At 37.5% G+C, this 18,070-nt stretch overlaps 1 non-coding gene across 1 annotated transcript; it reads left to right on the forward strand.

The window, feature by feature from the left end:
• Nucleotides 1-17,268: 17,268 nt before the first annotated feature.
• On the forward strand, nt 17,269-17,341 carry TRNAW-CCA. The gene has a single exon. It is a non-coding gene; the product is annotated as a tRNA-Trp (tRNA).
• Nucleotides 17,342-18,070: the final 729 nt, after the last annotated feature.

Raw genomic sequence — 18,070 nt, forward strand, 5'->3', positions numbered from 1 at the left:
CTTCAAACACAGAAGCTAATTTTGACCCAACTGCAAAAAGCCATTGTTGAAAAGACATGTGGGGCTCACAGAACCAGGGAGAAACCTGAAGATAAAGCTGGAGAAAGACAGATAGGCTACCCAGAATGTCTGTGGTGCCAGAGCAAGTGTACAAATGGAAGCCTATATACTATGTGTTTAAATATGTACGAGTTATAAATCAAACTAGTTACATGAAATATGTTCTGTTCTTTGCCCTTGACAAAGATGCCTTCAGAACAACAACCAAAAATATGTGCAAAGCCATAGTTACTTCCAAATAACTGTGGCTCGCCTGCACATTTGCCCTGGGGTTCTGCAGACTCAGCAGGAGCCAGGCCGGAATAGAGAGAGAACAGAGAAGAGCTTCCCCTGACCGCCGATGCTCTTCCTCCAGCTTCCTCTTCTGAGAGCTCGGGAAGCCCATAAGCAAAGCTCTGTGTTTTCTCTTTCTTTGAGGTGTCTAAGGGGGCTCTTAATTCTCATACAGCTGATTGCCCAGTAACATCCCCTTTCCCCAGAGATCTCTTGTACCTTTCATCATTTAAGGACACAGATAGAAGGTGCTGGCTCAGAACCAGGAAGCCCCCAGGCCAGTGTCTTATTCTTGGACTTCCCAGCCTCCTGAACTGAGCACAATACATTTCTCTTGCTTGTAAGATAGCCAGGGTACCGTGTTTTGTTATAGCAGCTCAAAGACATTAAATAAATTGGAGACAGGAAGACAAATTAGGAACCATCTCTGCCTTAGAGTAAATGTTAATAGTTGCCTCTGATACCAGTGGTCATCAAAAACAATGACCCTCAGATTGCATCTGTGGGCTTGGACTCCAGGAAATTCTTTCCAGCTGTCTGTAGGTTATGGAGTGATTTCCTGCCTAACTGATAAGATTGTAAGGGATGCTGAGTGAAGTAAGTAGCTCTCTGCTTGCTCTCAGGCAAGCATATTTGGGCGCACAAAGGTAGATACGCTGGCTTGTGTCTGGAGATACTACCCCTGGATTAAGGTAATCACACTGAGACCCACTGTGTCTTGGGACACTTGCCTATGAAGGATGAAATGAATCCCTTGGAGAATATTAATCACATACACACACACAAACACACACTCACATAGAGAATGTTGAGAGGACCTAGTAACATATAACTGCAATAGATGAATTTATGTGTCAGAATTTATGTGTCCTCTCATAGCAACTGATCTGAGTGCTTGTGTGTGAATAAATTTGGGGAGAGGGCTGAGGGGAAAGCTTTTATTTTATACCTCGACTTGTGAGTTTAATGCCTAGCTTCTGATTAAGTTTCTGAAAAGTACAACAGAAGGTCTCTGGGATTAGGGTTTATAAATTTTCCCACATGAGCCAATATTTCAAAATCTCTCACTCAAGTGTGTTAATGCCCATGCTTCTAGGCTGAATGATTCATGGCCTCTAATACGTATTTTCTCCTTTGAAGGTTGAAGAGACGATGATGTCTTTTATCTTATTAATTTCTTCTGTCCTCTTAGTTTCCCTTTGTCCTTCCATCCAAGGCTTCTCTCTCTTTCCTTCCGAGCTCCCCTCTTGCTCCAAATTAGCCACCTTCTCTGTCTGACATCTCTGTCAATGGGGCACTTGTTGTTTGTCTTTTTCAGAACTGATACCCAGGTGACATCATTTTCCCCTCCACTTTCCTCACATCTCGTCAGTCAAAAGCTCTGTCAGCCCCGTCAGTGTGACCGACCCATATGATATCTTTTATGGGCCCACCTTCCATTCACTTCCTGAGATCCCATTGAGCTACTCCATTATTGCTCATCTTTATAATATGTCCAGAGTTCAAAATTTAAAAACAATCTCCATTAAAAAATTTATCTCTCTTCATATTCTCTTAGGAGATGAATACATTGTTACTAAACACTATTTTCAAACTTTCCAAAGAACTTTCCAGATTTCCAGGAAATCTCAAATTTTTTAACTTGGCATTAAAGGTTCTCCCTCCATCGACTATCCACCTTCTTTACATCTTTCCTCCCACAACATTTGCAGCTGGATTTCAGTGTTCTTGAAAACTTAAAGCACATGTTTTACTGGACTATTTGTTCCTACTATTCCATCTGCCTAAAATTATTTCCCTCCATCTCTACCTTTGCCAATTCTAGTGTATCTTTTTAAAGCAGGGGTCCCCAGCCTCAGGGATCAAATGCCCGATGATCTGAAGTGGAACTGATATAACAATAATAGAGATAAAGTGCACAATAAATGAAATGCATTTGAATCATCCTGAAACCACTCTCCCTGTCCCCTGGTCCATGGAAAAATTATCTTCCATGAAACTGGTTGCTGATGCCAAAATGTTGGGGACTATTGCTTTAAAGTCTGCCTCACACCTGACCTCTGCTTTGGAACATTTTCAGTTTAATATTTTCTTCTTCTCTAATAACCTATACGAACTTACACTCTCTATCATTCTCTCATTTTAATTTAATGCTAGCTAGCTATAATGTTATTTCTCTGCTAAAAGAAATATCCTGTCTTCCAGCTAACTTGTATATTTCTTGAGTATATAAACTTTCTCTCGTATTGCTTTGACTTGAAACTATTAACAACAACAATTAATGAAAGGATTAATAGCAACATTCATTGGGTACTTACTATGTGCTGGGCACTGTGCTAAGAATTTCATGTTTCTGATATTACTTGACTCCTTAACATCAACGAAATAGATAGGCAATGTTACCTACTGCTTTGCACACAAGGAAGCTGAAGCTTAGAGAAGCAAAGTAACTTGTCTGAGGTCACAAAACCAGAAAGTTGTAAAGTCAACATGTGAATCTTGGACTTTCTTGTGGCAAAGACTAAACTTATGAACCCATTTTCTACTAAATCTCCAGTTTTTCATTCAGTTTTCACATTTAAAAAGTTCTTGAGGGCCAATCATATACAAAGCATTGTCCTTATAACTTATTCATTGATATGACAACTACGAATAGCTAAAAGTAGTTCAAACTGGCCTACACCAGATGGGCCATTTTCTGTGGAGGCACGCAACACCCTCAGGGAACCCAAGTGCAGCCAACCGTCATGCAGAATTAAGGATGGCGCAAATTCCTTTGTAATTTTTTGTTGCCAGAGCTACCCGAGGTCCTTTGCTTAATACCCTCCATTTCCCATCTTTAGCAGAAGTGTCCTGTTCAAAACCTACCAACCTCCACCTTTGGCAGAAGTTCATATGAATCTTTAAATTAAAGGGTTCAAAGATAAGAAAGGAAGTTACAAACAACAACAAAACCCAGGTAGAACCAGCTGGGGCCAAGATCACTAGGAATCTGACCTCCACCAGACCTGAGTCTCATATAGGCTAATTTTACAACATGAGCATATTACATGATATACCTACCAGTGGCCATGACCAGACATTAAGGACCAAAGAAGATAAAAAGAGGGTGGCAGTCCGCTATCTCAAAGAAAAAAAAAAAACAAAAAAAAACCCCTGCCCCTTCCCAAGCTGATTAAAGCATATGTCTCCCCATCATTGGCCTCACTCCTCCTCCTTTTGTCTTTACTCTTTAAAACTAAATCCCTCTCACCAGTTGGGCTAGAAGCTGATCTGTAAACTTAGTTCTGCTACTCTATTGTTTGGCCTCTGAATAAAGCTAGTGTTGTATCCATGTCAACTTCAGTTTTGTTATTTGCCTACTCAAAACTAACGGAAAAAAAGAACCCTCCCCACCATTCAGAAAGCCTAGGCAGGACTAGGGCCCAAGCAGGGTCCATATGACTTCATTTAATAATATTTTCATTAAGAGATCAAGTCTAATTCTCCTACCCCTTGAATCTAAACTGGACTTAGCGAACTGCCTGACTAATAAAATTGGAACAGAAGAGAATGCAATGCCAGTTTCCAGTCTGGGACCTTGAGAGATTATTGGCTTCCACTTCCTCTCTCTTGGAACACTTTCTAGAGGAATCCCGAGATCTCTGAAACAGCTCTGAATAATCGGAGACTGCCATGCTAAAGCGGTCACAGGAAGACATTTCCAGCTGAGTCCAGGCTTCCCGCCAACCTTACCATGAGACTAAGCATGTAAGTGGAGATACCATGGGCCCTCTTGACCAGTCTGTCTGCCAGCTGAATATCAGTTAGTAACTTTGGACAATGACAGGAAGTGGGAGACCCATCTAAGCCCTGCCCCAATCCCCACCCTTAACATCATGGGATGTAATGACATGGTTGTTTTTTCAGTGAAGTGTTAATTGCTCAGTCATGTCCAATTCTTTACAACCTCATGGACTGCAGATAGAATAAATTGGTCATAGCACAGCTCCTTAGTTTATGTGTCCTTCTAAGTCAAGAGATGATGGAAACTGAATAATTTCTTGTTTTAATTCTAAATTTCCATGGGATAAATTTTTAAATTGGGCTCAGCTTGAGTTGCTTTTCAACTCCTGCTACAGAGAAAAAAAAATAGCCAAGGAGAAAGGTTCACATAATACAAATAGGGCTTCCAGCATCCACTACAGTGTATGTGTCATAGGGGGATGAGCAGTTCTGAGAAAAATCCTCAGTAATGCTTTATTTAAAAGCCTGCCTTCCTTATTTCTGGATCCTCAAATGATACTGCTCTCTGCTTCTAGCCTGTGGAGTGTATCAGCCTCCTAAAGCGTTTTACGTGCTCGTTAGCACAATACTGATCCCTGCAGCAGCCTCCATTATTCACTCTCCTCTAGTCCTTCTTTAGGAAGCACAGGAAATTGGCACCCAAGGCAGAGTCAACCTCTATCAGTTAAACATTCTCCCCAGGAGCTGGATTGGGGTGCTGGTCCAGAGGCAGAGTAGTGCAGCAGTTAGGAAGGAATCCAATACCTCTGAGATATTGCAAGTTCAAGTTCCAGACAGCCTCAATAAAGTGAATATCTGAATATCATCACAATAAAGTCACACAAGTTTTTTGGTTTCCAGTGAATATAAAAGTTATGTTTATACTATACTGTAGTTTGGTAAATATATGGTAGCATTATGTCTAAAACCACAGCGTACATACCTTAATTAAAAAATACTTTATTGCTAAAACATGCTAACCATCCTCCGAACCTTCACAAGTCATAATCTTATTGCAACAGAAACAGTAAAGACTACTGATTACAGATCGCCATAACAAATATAAGTAAAAAAGTTTGAAATATTGCAAAAATTGCCAAAAAACATGACACAGAGGCACAAAGTGAGCAAATGTTGGAAAAATGGCACTGATAGACTTGCTTAATGCAGGGTTGCCACAAACCTTCAATTTTAAAAAACAAACAAACAAACACATAATATCTATGAAATGCAATAAAGTGAAGTATAATAAAATGAGGTGTGCCTATGTATACATGTTGCGTAAAGCAACATTTTTCCAGACATGAGTCATTCATTATAAATTTTTGGATTTGGGACCATTTCCACATACTCTCAATACTAATATTTACTTTATATTTTTCTTCAAATAAATTTCTTTAAAATATAAATGTACTTATTTAAAAAAGTAACTATCAGGATTTCTGGATTCTGGGTCAGCTTGTGAGGGTCTTAGAAGTCCCCACTCCCTCCTCATAAGTAAAAAGCTGAAGAGACAGAAGTCAGCAACTCTTCTTGGATCCATAAGGTGAGGGCAAAGAACAAACTATTGCCCTCAAGATTAGAGAGAGAGACAGGTGAATATAGGGAGAGCAGAGTCATGAGTGGAAATTGTCTTGGCAACCAGTGTCAGGGTAGGAAAACCTGAACTGTAATTGACAAACATCTGAAGGTTCAGTGTGGCCAATTCTAAGGGTTAAAAATACCAGGTGACCAAATCATGGCTGAGGGAGGGGTTGGGGTGTGTTTTTAAACACATAAATGTGGATTTTACCTCCTGAAGCTCCATTAAGTTCTCATAATAAATATCAGGGGGGAAATCCCCTCTTGATTCTAGCAGTGGGAGAAAAAAGAAACCATTTTCAGTTACACCAGAGCACTCTGTTATTCTTAACAAGGGCTACCCTCAGGAGAAACTAGTCAACCAGAACCTAACCTGCTGAAGTATTATGAGAACCTGCCTGACTTAGGGGAATAGAAACACCCAGCTCCAGTCAGTTTTAACCTTTCATGTGAGAGAAGGGGAAAACTCAGCTCCTGTCCACTATCACCTTGTGGAAGGAGGGAATACCTAACTCCAGTCCTCTCTAGTCATCTTGTTCCAACTAAGAGGGGAGGAAAACTAAAACACATGTGATGATCCCAGTCTGGGGGTTCAGACTCACTGAAAGACTGACTACATTAATAAAGGCCTATTTACAGCAATTCCTTTTACCTGGTACTTCATGTCTGGCTATCAGGAAATATTACAAGGCACACTAAAAGGAAAACAACACAATTTGAACAAACAGAGCAAGTATCAGTACCAGATACAGCAGGGATGTTGGAATTACCAGAGTGAAAATTTAAACAACTCTGATTCATGTAAGAGCTTTAATTGACAAAGTAGACACATGTAAGAACAGATGGGCAATGTAAGCAGGAAGATGGAAATCCTAAAGAAGAAACAAAAAGAAATGCTAAAGAACAGCAAAACTTTTAACAGAAATGAAGACCGCCTTTAGTACACTCATTTATAAACATGTCACAGCTGAGGAAAGACTCATTGAGGATTTGTCAATAGATACCTCCAAAACTGAAAAGCAGAGAGAACAAAAACAGAAAATAACAGAAAAATAATGGAACAGAATATGCAAGGACTGTAAGAAAACTCCAAAATGTGTCACATATGGATAATGGGAATACTGGGGAGACCAGAGGAAGAAGAAAGAGAGAAAGGGGTGGAAGAAATATTTGAAACGATAATGACTGAGAATTTCATCCAAATTAATGCCCAGTACCAAATCACAGATCAAGGAAGGTCAGAGAACACTGAGGAGAATAAATGTGAAAGTACACCTAGGCATATTATTTTCAAACTACATAAAATCAAATATAAAAACTCTAAAAGAAGCCAGAAGAAAAGAACACCTGACCTAGAGAGAAATAAAGATAACAGCTACATCTAACTTCCCAGAAAACATGCAAGCAAGAAGAGAGTGAAGTGAAATATTTAACATGCTAAGAGAAATATTTAATGTGCTGCCTCACATGAAAAGTCAAAATCAGTTTTCTTAGAGAGAAATAAAATAATTTAGGTCAGAAACCTGGATCTACATAAGAAAAGAAGAGCACTGAAGAAGAAATAAGTGAACACAAATAAATACGTGATTCATGGGGTCACAAAGAGTTGGACATGACTGAGCGACTAAACTGAACTGAAATAAATACTTTTATTTCTCTTACTCTTAACTGCTCAAACAGCATGTTCAAAATAATAATAGCAACAATGTATTTTATTATGTATACACTATACCTTACTGTATTCCTTGCTGTTGTTTTAGTCACTAAGTCATGTCTGACTCTTTTGCAACACCATGGGCTGTAGCCTGCCTGTTCCCCAAGTTGGAAGATCCCCTGGAGAAGGGCATGACAACCCACTCGTATTCTTGCCTGGAGAATCCCCATGGACAGAGGAGTCTGGTGGGCCACAGTCCACGGGGTCACAAAGAGTCGGACAGGACTGAGTGATTAAGCACAGCACAGCTGTTGTTATGATGTGCCTAAACTACCTTTGAATGGTATAGTATTATTTAAAAGTATACTTGGATTAGTTTTAAATGGATTTTGCAAACTCTAGGAGAACCACTAAATAAAGTAAAAAAAAAAGAACTAATTGATAAAGAGAGAAAATGTAATTATATCAAATGTTCAGTTAAATCCACAAAAGGCAGAAAAAGCAAAGACAAAAATAAGACCAAGGGCAACAAATAGAAAATAGTAGCAAATATGATAGATATTAATCCACCTATGTTAATAATTAATTTGAATGTCAGTAGTCTAAATAAATGAATTAAAAGACAGAGATTGTCAGAGTGGGTCAAAAGACAAGACTGAACCATATATTGTTCACAAGAAACCCACTTTAAATATATAAAGACACCTATAGATTAAAAGTAGATAGAGAAAACTATATCTATGCTAATGCTAATCAAAGAAAGTAAGACTATTTATATTAATTTTAGACAAAGCAGACTTCAGGAAAATTATCAGGAATAAAGAAGGGTATTACATAATGGTAAAGCCTGACACCATCAAGCAACTGGATATAATGAATCTATAGAATATTTGATTCAACAATAGCAGGGCAAACATTCATGTCAAGATCACATGGAACATTCAGAAAATATACCACATTCTGGGCCAGAAAATACAACTCAACAAATTAAAAAGAATAGAAATCATACAATATCTGCTTTTAGACCACAATGGAATTAAAGCAGGGATCAGCAACACAGAGATAGCTGGAAAATCCCCAAATATGTGGAGATGAAACAACATACTTCTAAATAACACATGGTCAAAGAAGAAATCTTAAGATAAATTGAAAATATTTTGAACTAAAGGAAAATAACAACACAACTTATTAAATTTTATGGGATGCAGATAAAGAATCACTTAGAGGCAAGTATGTAGCATTTAATGCATATACATTAAAAAAAGAAAATGTTAGTCATTAATCTAAGTTTCCATTACCAGAAACTAGAAGAGCAATTTAAATACAAATAAGCAGAAGAAATAAATAATAAGAATTAGCATATAATTTAATAAAATATAAAATAGGATATCAACAGAGAAAATCAATAAAACCAAACTTGTATTTTGAAAAATCAGTAAAATCAATAAGTATCTAGTCAGGCTAATAAATAGAGAGGAAACAAATTACTAATGTCAGAAATGAAAGAGGAGGTATCACACAAATCCATGACTGTGCAAGAAACCATGCAAGTGGGAGGGAAGTGAAAAATTTAATGTGTTGAGAAAAACAAACAAACAAATTCACCATCCTAGAATTCTGTACCTTCAAAAGTGACGGAGAAATAGACTTTCTCAAACAAATGAATATTGAAGAAATTTGCCAGTATACCTGCCTTGTAAGAAAAGTTAAAATCAGTTTTTTTAGACAGAAATAAAATAATTTAGGTTAGAAACCTGGATCTACATAAGATAATAAAGAATACCATGAATTACTCTATGCCTACAAATTTGATATCCTCAATGAAATGGACCAATTCTTGTAAAGGCACAATTTGCCAAGACCAGCAGAGAAAGAGACAATCTGAATAAGCATATATTTATTAAAGAAATTAAGTCAATAATTAATAACTTTACAAAACAAAGCACCAGGCCCAGATGACTTCACTGAGTGAACTCTACCAAACATTTAAAGAAGTAATTAATTCCTTGCACTAATTGTAAGGAATATAATTGCAGTTGTACTCCAATTCTACATAATTTCTCATAGAAGATAAAAGCAAAAGGGATTACTTCCTAACTCTTGCTGTGAAGCCAGCATTGCTGCTACTGCTGCTAAATCGTCTCAGTCGTGTCTGACTCTGTGTGGCCCCATAGACGGCAGCCCGCCAGGCTCCCCCGTCCCTGGGATTCTCCAGGCAAGAACACTGGCAATACCTAGTACCAAACCAGAAAATGACATTACAAAGCAGAGAATTATAGAAAGATCTCTGTCATGGAAATATTAGCAAATCAAACCCAACAGCATACAAAAAAATTTTTACAACATCCAAGTGTGAAATTTCAGGTATTTAAGGCTGGATCAACATTCTACAATCGATTAATGTAATTCTCACATCAAGAGGCTACAGAAGAAAAATCACATGATCATATCAACAGATGGAGAAAAAACATCTGACAAAATTCAACACCAACACATGATAAAATCTCTTAGTAAACTCAGAAAAGAGAGGAAATTCTTCAACATAATTTAAAAAATCTACAAAAAACTGACAACTAACATCATAGTTAACAGTGAGAAACTAGAATGTTCTAAGACTGGGAATAAGGAGAGGATGTCCCCTCTCATCCCTCATTTACTTATTTTCAGCATCATACTTAAAAGTCCAATCTCAGATAAGAAAAGGAAACAAAAGACATATAGATTTAAAAGATAACTGTCTTTGTTTGCAGATGACATGATGTCTATGTAGAAAATATGAAGGAATTGAATTAAAAAAATTCAACTAATAAACAATGATAGCAATGTTTCTGGTACAGATGAATATAAAAAAGTCAATTGCTTTTTGATATACCAGCAATGAAAAAATGGAGTTTGAAATTAGAAACACAATACCATTTACGTTAGTACCACCTCAAAATGAAATACTTAGGTACAAACCTGACAAAATATGTATAAAATATATATAAGAAAAGCTACAAAACTCTGATAACTGAAATTAAAGACCTAAATAAATGGAGAGATATTCCATATTCCTGGGTAGGAAGACTTAATACTTCAAGAGATCAGTTCTGCCCAACTTGATTTATAGCTTCAATGCAATCCCAATCAAAATTCCATAAGTTATTTTGTAGATAAACTTATTCTATAGTTTGTGGAGAGGCAAGGAATGCAGAAGAGTCAGCATAATGTGGAAAAAGTTGGAGGGCTGACACATACCTGATTTCAGGACTTACTGTAGAGACACAGTAGTCAAGTAGTCATAGTAGTCAAGACACTGTAATAATGGTGAAAGACTAGGCAAACAGTTCAGTGGGACAGGACAGAGAGCTCAGATAGACTCCTATAAATGTAAGCAACTGACCTTTGACAAAGGAGCAAAGGCAATGCAATTGAGCAAAGATGGTTTTCTCAACTAATGGTCCCGAGACAACTGGACATGCATGTGTGAAAAAAACAAAAAAGTGTGTATAGACACAGACCTTATACCCTTCACAAAAATTAATCCAACATGGATCACAGACATAAATGTAAAGTGCAAAACTATAAAACACCTAGATAGCAATATAGAGAAAAATCCAGATGACCTTGGGTATTGTGATGGCTTTTTAGATGCAATACCAAAGGCACTATCCATGAAAGAAGTAACTGATAAGCTAAATTTCACTGAAATTAACTTTTTTTGCAAAAGACAAATTCAAGAGAATGAGAAGGAAAGCAACAGATTGGGAGAACATATGTGTCTTTCAAAAGATACATCCTATAAAATACCGTTATCCAAAATACACAAAGAACACTTAAAACTCTAGTAAGAAAACAACCCAATTAAAAGTGAACTTAAATCCTGAACAATCTCACTAAAAAGCCACACAGATGGCAAATAAGCACATGAAAAGATGCTTCCCATCATATGTGATTAGGGAAGTGGAAACTAAGACAATGGGATACCACTACACACCAGTTAGAATAGCCAAAATCTGGAAAACTGACAACAACAAATCCTGGTGAGAAAGTAGAGCAACAGGAACACTCATTAACTGTTGGTGGGAACGCAAAATTGTTCAGTCACCATGGAAGACAGTTTGGTAGTTGCTTGTAAGACTAAACATAATTTTACCACATCAAAGTGAAAGTGAAAGTTAGTCACACAGTCGTGTCTGACTCTTTATGATCCCATGGACTATAGCCTGCCTGGCTCCTCTGTCCATGGAATTCTCCAGGCAAGAGAACTGGAGTGGGTTGCCATTTTCTTTTCTAGGGGATCTTCCCAACCTGGGGATCGAACCCAGGTCTCTTGGATTGTAGGCAGATTCTTTACCAACTGAGCCACTAGGGAATGAACCATAATATAATATGTTAATAACGTGTCAGCGTAGTTCCATTAATTGTGACGAAGGTGCCCTGCTCATGAAATTGACAATGGGGAAGCTGTCTGATGGAAGTGGACATAGGGAAATCTCTGTACCTTCCTTTCAGTTTTGCTGTGAAGTGCTATAAAAAAAAAGTAGTCTCTGAAAAAAAAGTGACACAAATGAAAAACCAGTATTAACTGTGATGAACGAACGGAAACTATGAAAAAAGCATAGTGAAAATCAGAAAATATAATTTATTAAGTAAAATATAAATATAATAGCCACTATGGAAGACAGTATGGAGATTCCTTAAAAAACTAGGAATAAAACCACTATATGACCCAGCAATTCCACTCCTAGGTATATACCCTGAGGAAACCAAAATTGAAAGAGACACATGCATCCCATTGTTCACTGCAGCATTACTTACAACAGCTAGAACATGGAAGCAACCTAGAGGTCCATCGACAGATGAATGGATAAAGAAGTTGTGGTATATATTCACAATGGAATATTACTCAGCCATAAAAAGGAATGCATTTGAGTCAGTTCTAATGAGGTGGATGAACCTAGAACCTATTATACAGAGTGAAGTGAGTCAGAAAGAGGAAGATAAATACCATATTCTAACACATATAAATGGAATCTAGAAACATGGTACTGAAGAATTTTTATTTACAGGGCAACAATGGAGAAACAGACATAGAGAATAAACTTGTGGACATGGGGAGAGGGGAGCAGAAGGTGAGATGTATGGAAAGAGTGATATGGAAACTTACATTACCAAATGTAAAATAGATAGCCAATGGGAATTTGCTGTATGGCCCAGGAATCTCAAACAGGGGTTCTGTATCAACCTAGAGGGGTGGGATGGGGAGGGAGGTGGGAGGGAGTTTCAAAAGAGAGGGGATATATGTATATCTATGGCTGATTCATGTTGGGGTTTGACAGAAAACAGCAAAATTCTGTAAAGCAATTATCCTTCAATAAAAAATAAACAAATTTTTAAAAAAGCATAGTGAAAACAAATAAATATAATATATATAATATTTATAATAATATATGATATTATATAATATAAATATAATCTATTAATTTATCATAAGCATTTTTTATTATATTACTTTATACAAATACAAATACATATTTAATTTATTAACTTAAATATAATAAATTATAACTTATTAAAATATAAGTAATTAACATAAATTAATATTGCTGGGAACTTTTGTCTGATGAAGGCTCTGAAGATCAGATATATTTCTTTGTTAAATATGGTCTAGCTATTATTATAGTGGAGTTAGAGACATGCCATCACTAAATTAAGTCTTTCTTTTTCAGGGAATAAGAAAGAATGGAAGAGAATACAAAGAGAATAACTATGTTGCTGTTACTTAACCCATGCCTTCATAGATCTAAAATAATCATGTGTAAATTTTACAAGTATATCCTATATTTCCGGAAATATTGAAATAGTGTTCCAGTGAGTCTTTTCTTGAGTTTGATCATTTGGGTTAAAATTCCCACCCTGCCCATTTACTAGGCTGTGTGACCTGGGGAAAATTACTTCTCATATCTGAATCTTGATGTCCTAAAATGGGAAATAATTATAGAATAATATAATCTAATTTATAAGGTTGTTACTATGATTAAATGAGTTAGCCTGTGTAAACTATTTAGCAGAAGTCCTGAGACTAAACATAGCTCTCAGATTAATAGATGTTTCTTTTAATATGCACTATGTATCACTATATGCTACACCATGGTCATTAGAAGTGAGAAAAGAGAACAAGATGCTTTCCCATTATGAAACAGCTCATTGTCAGTTTTAGACTTCATACTCTTATATAAATGCCAGTTGGTATAATATACCACTAGTTCTCAATTCTGGTTGTGCACAAGAATTACCTGATGAGCTCTAGGAGAATATAGATTTTCCAACTTCTCTTAGATCTCATGGACAAAAATTTTTTTGGATGAGCCCCAAATATGCCTGCTTCTAAGATGCTCACAGGTGATTTTGATATTCAACTATATTTGATATCCAACTATGGCCATAGTTCAGTTTCAGTTCAGTTCAGCCACCCAGTCATGTCCAACTCTTTGCAACCCCATGAACCGCAGCACACCAGGCCTCTGTCCATCACCAGCTCTTGGAGTTTACCCAAATTCATGTCCATTAAGTCGGTGATGCCATCCAACCATCTCATCCTCTGTCGTCCCCTTCTCTTCCTGCCCTCAATCTTTCCCAGCATCAGGGTCTTTTCAAATAAGTCAGCTCTTCACATCAGGTGGCCAAAGTATTGGAGTTTCAGCTTTAGCATCAGTCCTTCCAATGAACACCCAGGACTGATCTCCTTTAGGATGGACTGGTTGGGTCTCCTTGCAGTCCAAGGGACTCTCAAGAGTCTTCTTCAACACCACAGTTCAAAAGCATCAATTCTTCGGTGCTCAGCTTTCTTTATAGTCCAACTCTCACATCCATACATGACTACTGGAGAAACCATAGCCTTGACTAGACGGACCTTTGTTGACAAAGTGGTCCACTGGAGAAGGGAATGGCAAACCACTTCAGTATTCTTGCCTTGAGAACCCCATGAACAGTATGAAAAGGATGGCCATAATATCACCACAAATGGAGAAGATTAAAACAATACAAATGTATTCTTTTACAGTCCTGGGTAATAGAAATCCAAAATCAAAGCATCAGCAGGGCCATGCTTTCTCCAAAATCTCCAGGGAAGGATCCATCCTTGCTTCTTTCTAGCTTTGACAGTTGCTGATAACCCTTTGTGTTTCTTGAATTGTAGACATATCACTCAAGTTTTTCCTTCAGTAGCATGCTTCCTATGTGTCTCTGTGTTTGAATACCCTTCTTCCAAGGACACTGGACACTGGATTAGGGCTCACTCTAACTCAGTGTTACATCATTTTCTTCTATTGTGGTAAGAGTATTTAACATGAGCCTTACCTTCTTAAATTTCTAAAGTGCACAAAACAGTATGACTAACTTTAGGCACAATGTTACACTGCATATCTTTAGAATTTATTCTTGTATAACTAATATACAAGTATGAAACTTTATACTCATTGAACAGCAGATCTTCTTTATTCCCCCCTCAGACCTCGACAATCACCATTCTTCTCTGTTTCTTTGAATCTGATTGTTTTAAATACCCACGCTAGTGGAATAATACAGTATTTGTCCTTCTGTGACCAGCTTATTTCACTTAGAATATTGTCTTTCTGGTTCATCTACAGTGTCACCTATGGCAGGATTTCATTCTTTTTAAAGACTGAATGATATTCTCTTGTATGTATATACCACTTTTTCTTTATCTGTTCACCTGTCAATGAGCATTTATGCTGCTTCCATGTCTTGACTATTACAAATAATTCTGCAATGGACATATGAAAGTTGATCTCTTTGAGATCTTGATTTCAGTTCTTTTCAATAAATATCCAGAAGTGGAATTACTAGATCACATAGTAATTCTATTTTTAAGTTTTTGAGAAACTGCCATACTGTTTTCTGTAGTGGCTACACTATTACTATTTTACATCCCCAGCAACATTATAGAAGGGTTCAATTTCTTCACATCCTCATCAACACTTATCTTTTTTTTTAGCTGTGCCACATGGCCTGTGAGATCCTAGCTCCCCAACCAGGAGTCAAACCCAGGCCCTCAGCAGTGAGAGCACAGAGTCTTAACCACCAAGGAATTCCCTCATCTTTTGTTTTGCAATAACGATCCTAAAAGGTGTGAGATGATATCTTGTTGCTCTTTTGATATGCCATTATGAACTCAAATTTATTACATATGTAAAGACTCTATTTCCAAATGAGTCAGAGGTCACAGATGCTGGGTTTAGAGCTTCAACATACCTTATGGGGGAATACAATTTAACCAATAAAACCACCTATAATTGATACCAGTGTCTTAAACTTGAATTGTGCTGGTTTACAGCAATAACAATGATAATTATCACTACCATAATCATAATTTATTGAACAATTAGAAAAGTTATCTACTTCACATGATATTGTTTTATTTTTATTCCCATTTTATAGATGAGAAAACTGGTATATGATGAAGTTTAAAAACTTGCTAGTTAGGGCTCAAGCCAAGATCAGAACTCAAGACTCTAGATTTTATTATTCCTCAGGGAAAGGCACAAAGACTATGAAATTTTCAGACATCTGTACTATCTCTATGTTGATGAAGATAAGGCTGGAAATCTAATCTCTACATTTTTCAGCTGATAATGAAATCAGGTGGAGAGAGCCCTAGACTAGAAGACCAATTTCTTTGTATTTCTGCCGGTAGGTCACTTGCTCCCTGGGGTCCAAGGCAGAATGAGCAGAGATGCATACTGCATGCCACTTGGTGTATACTGCGGCTTCAACAAAAGCAGTTCAACTTTTTTTTTTTTTGGAGTTACACCTAAGATTTCATTGAGAAATGGGATTGTACTGCAAAAAATACTTTTGTAAATAACTGACTTAGGCAATGGCTAGGCAGAAAGACACACACACACACTTTCACTAGCCATTCTATGCCATTTGTCACAGATGTGAACTGATTCTTTTGCACCATCTAGGCTTAGATGTGGTAGTTCAGTCATAGTGAAGCCTTCCGTTCAGATGTGATATTCACATGCAGTCTCTTTCAGAACTGAATTCACTACAGATAGATCAAGGTTCTCTGGGGACTGTTCTTTTCAAAATAAGGGGATTTCTTATCATTGAAAGTGAAAGTGAAAGTCGCTCAGTCATATCCGACTCTTTGCAACCCCATGGACTATATGGTCCATGGAATTCTTCAGGCCAGAATACTGGAGTGGGTAGCCTTTCCCTTTTCCAAGGGATCTTCCCAACCCAGGGATCGAACCCAGGTTTCCTGCATTGCAGGCAGATTCTTTACCAGCTGAGCCACAAGGGAAGCCCATTAGGTGTGACCATATAGAAATAATTTCAATTAAACACCCTAACAACATGAATAGACTTTCTGATGTTGCAAAGAGGGACAAACTTGTTTTCTACATATAAATATTGAAATCATAAGATTGGATTGATGTTTACCAGGCACTTTCTTTATACAAAAAGGAACACTTATTCTTTTAATTCCAGTAGTGTAGAGATCATCCTTATTTTCTCCAAAACAGAAACCAGTGATTAAAGGACCACTCCTAGCATATGCACAGAGCAAAGAGTGACTTGTCCAGTTGGTAATATATTAGGAAGAGGGTGAGGGGGAAATTTTTATCAGATATTAGCACTACCCTTTCTTGAGTATGTATGTCTCTCACACTCTGGACCATTGGCCACTTCACCCGTTTGCTCTCTCTCTCTGCTTCTCCTGAAGCGCACACATGGAGAAAAGCAAAGTTCTCAAGGGTGAGGTTTGCAGGAGTCTAGTCCATGAAGACCCAGTGGGAAAGTTCAGCTCAATACAGAGCGAGTGGGGAACCCTTTTTAACCTCAGATCAAAGCTTCAAATTCTAATCCACATTATACCCACAAGGCAAGGGGGGAAAACTGATTTTTAGATCCCTCTATGGGCTTTCCTGGTGGCTCAGAGGTTAAAGCGTCTGCCTCCAATGCAGGAGACCCAGGTTCAATCCCTGGGTCGGGAAGATCCCCTGGAGAAGGAAATGTCAACCCACTCAAGTATTCTTGTCTGGAGAATGCCATGGACGGAGGAGCCTGTAGGCTACAGTCCACGGGGTCACAAAGAGTTGGACACGACTTCACTTTCACTTTCACTTTCACATGCCTCCTATATCTATTTCTCACTTGGTTCAGAACTTGGAGGGTGAGGGGTAGGATTATCATTCAAAAACCCAGTAGAATGTATAATAGTTTGCAGTATAACAAAAGTAATCAAAAGAGCCCATACCCATGGGCTCAAAAACAGGAAAAGATCAATTGCAAGTAAATGGTGTTATGAATTGAATCAAAGGGAAGAATTCATAGACTTTATCAATATGATAGCAACTGTAAAACTAGATAAAACTGACAAAAACAACCATTTTAGCTCTCTGGGAATCAAATAAATTCATATAGGAATCAGAAAAGCACTTATGTCTGAAAACTGGTGAACTTTGGTTAAGAACAGTAGGCATCTGTGGTATTCTTGCTTGAGAAAATTCCCATTTCTTCCATTAACATAGGGTTTCTTCCAGAGCAGGGAAGACTGTAAACCAGAAGCGTGACTGTCACAATTGAAGGAGGATCACTAGATTTGGAAAAGTTGCAAAGTTCACTGATGTTTATAGAGGAAGTGACAGATATCAGGGAATGCATGGCTAATGGAGCTGGAGTTGGCAAATGTGGCTGCAAAAATACATACTCTTCGCTGAGGCA

Source organism: Cervus elaphus, chromosome 9 (assembly GCF_910594005.1).
Source record: "Cervus elaphus chromosome 9, mCerEla1.1, whole genome shotgun sequence".
NCBI lineage: Eukaryota > Metazoa > Chordata > Mammalia > Artiodactyla > Cervidae > Cervus > Cervus elaphus.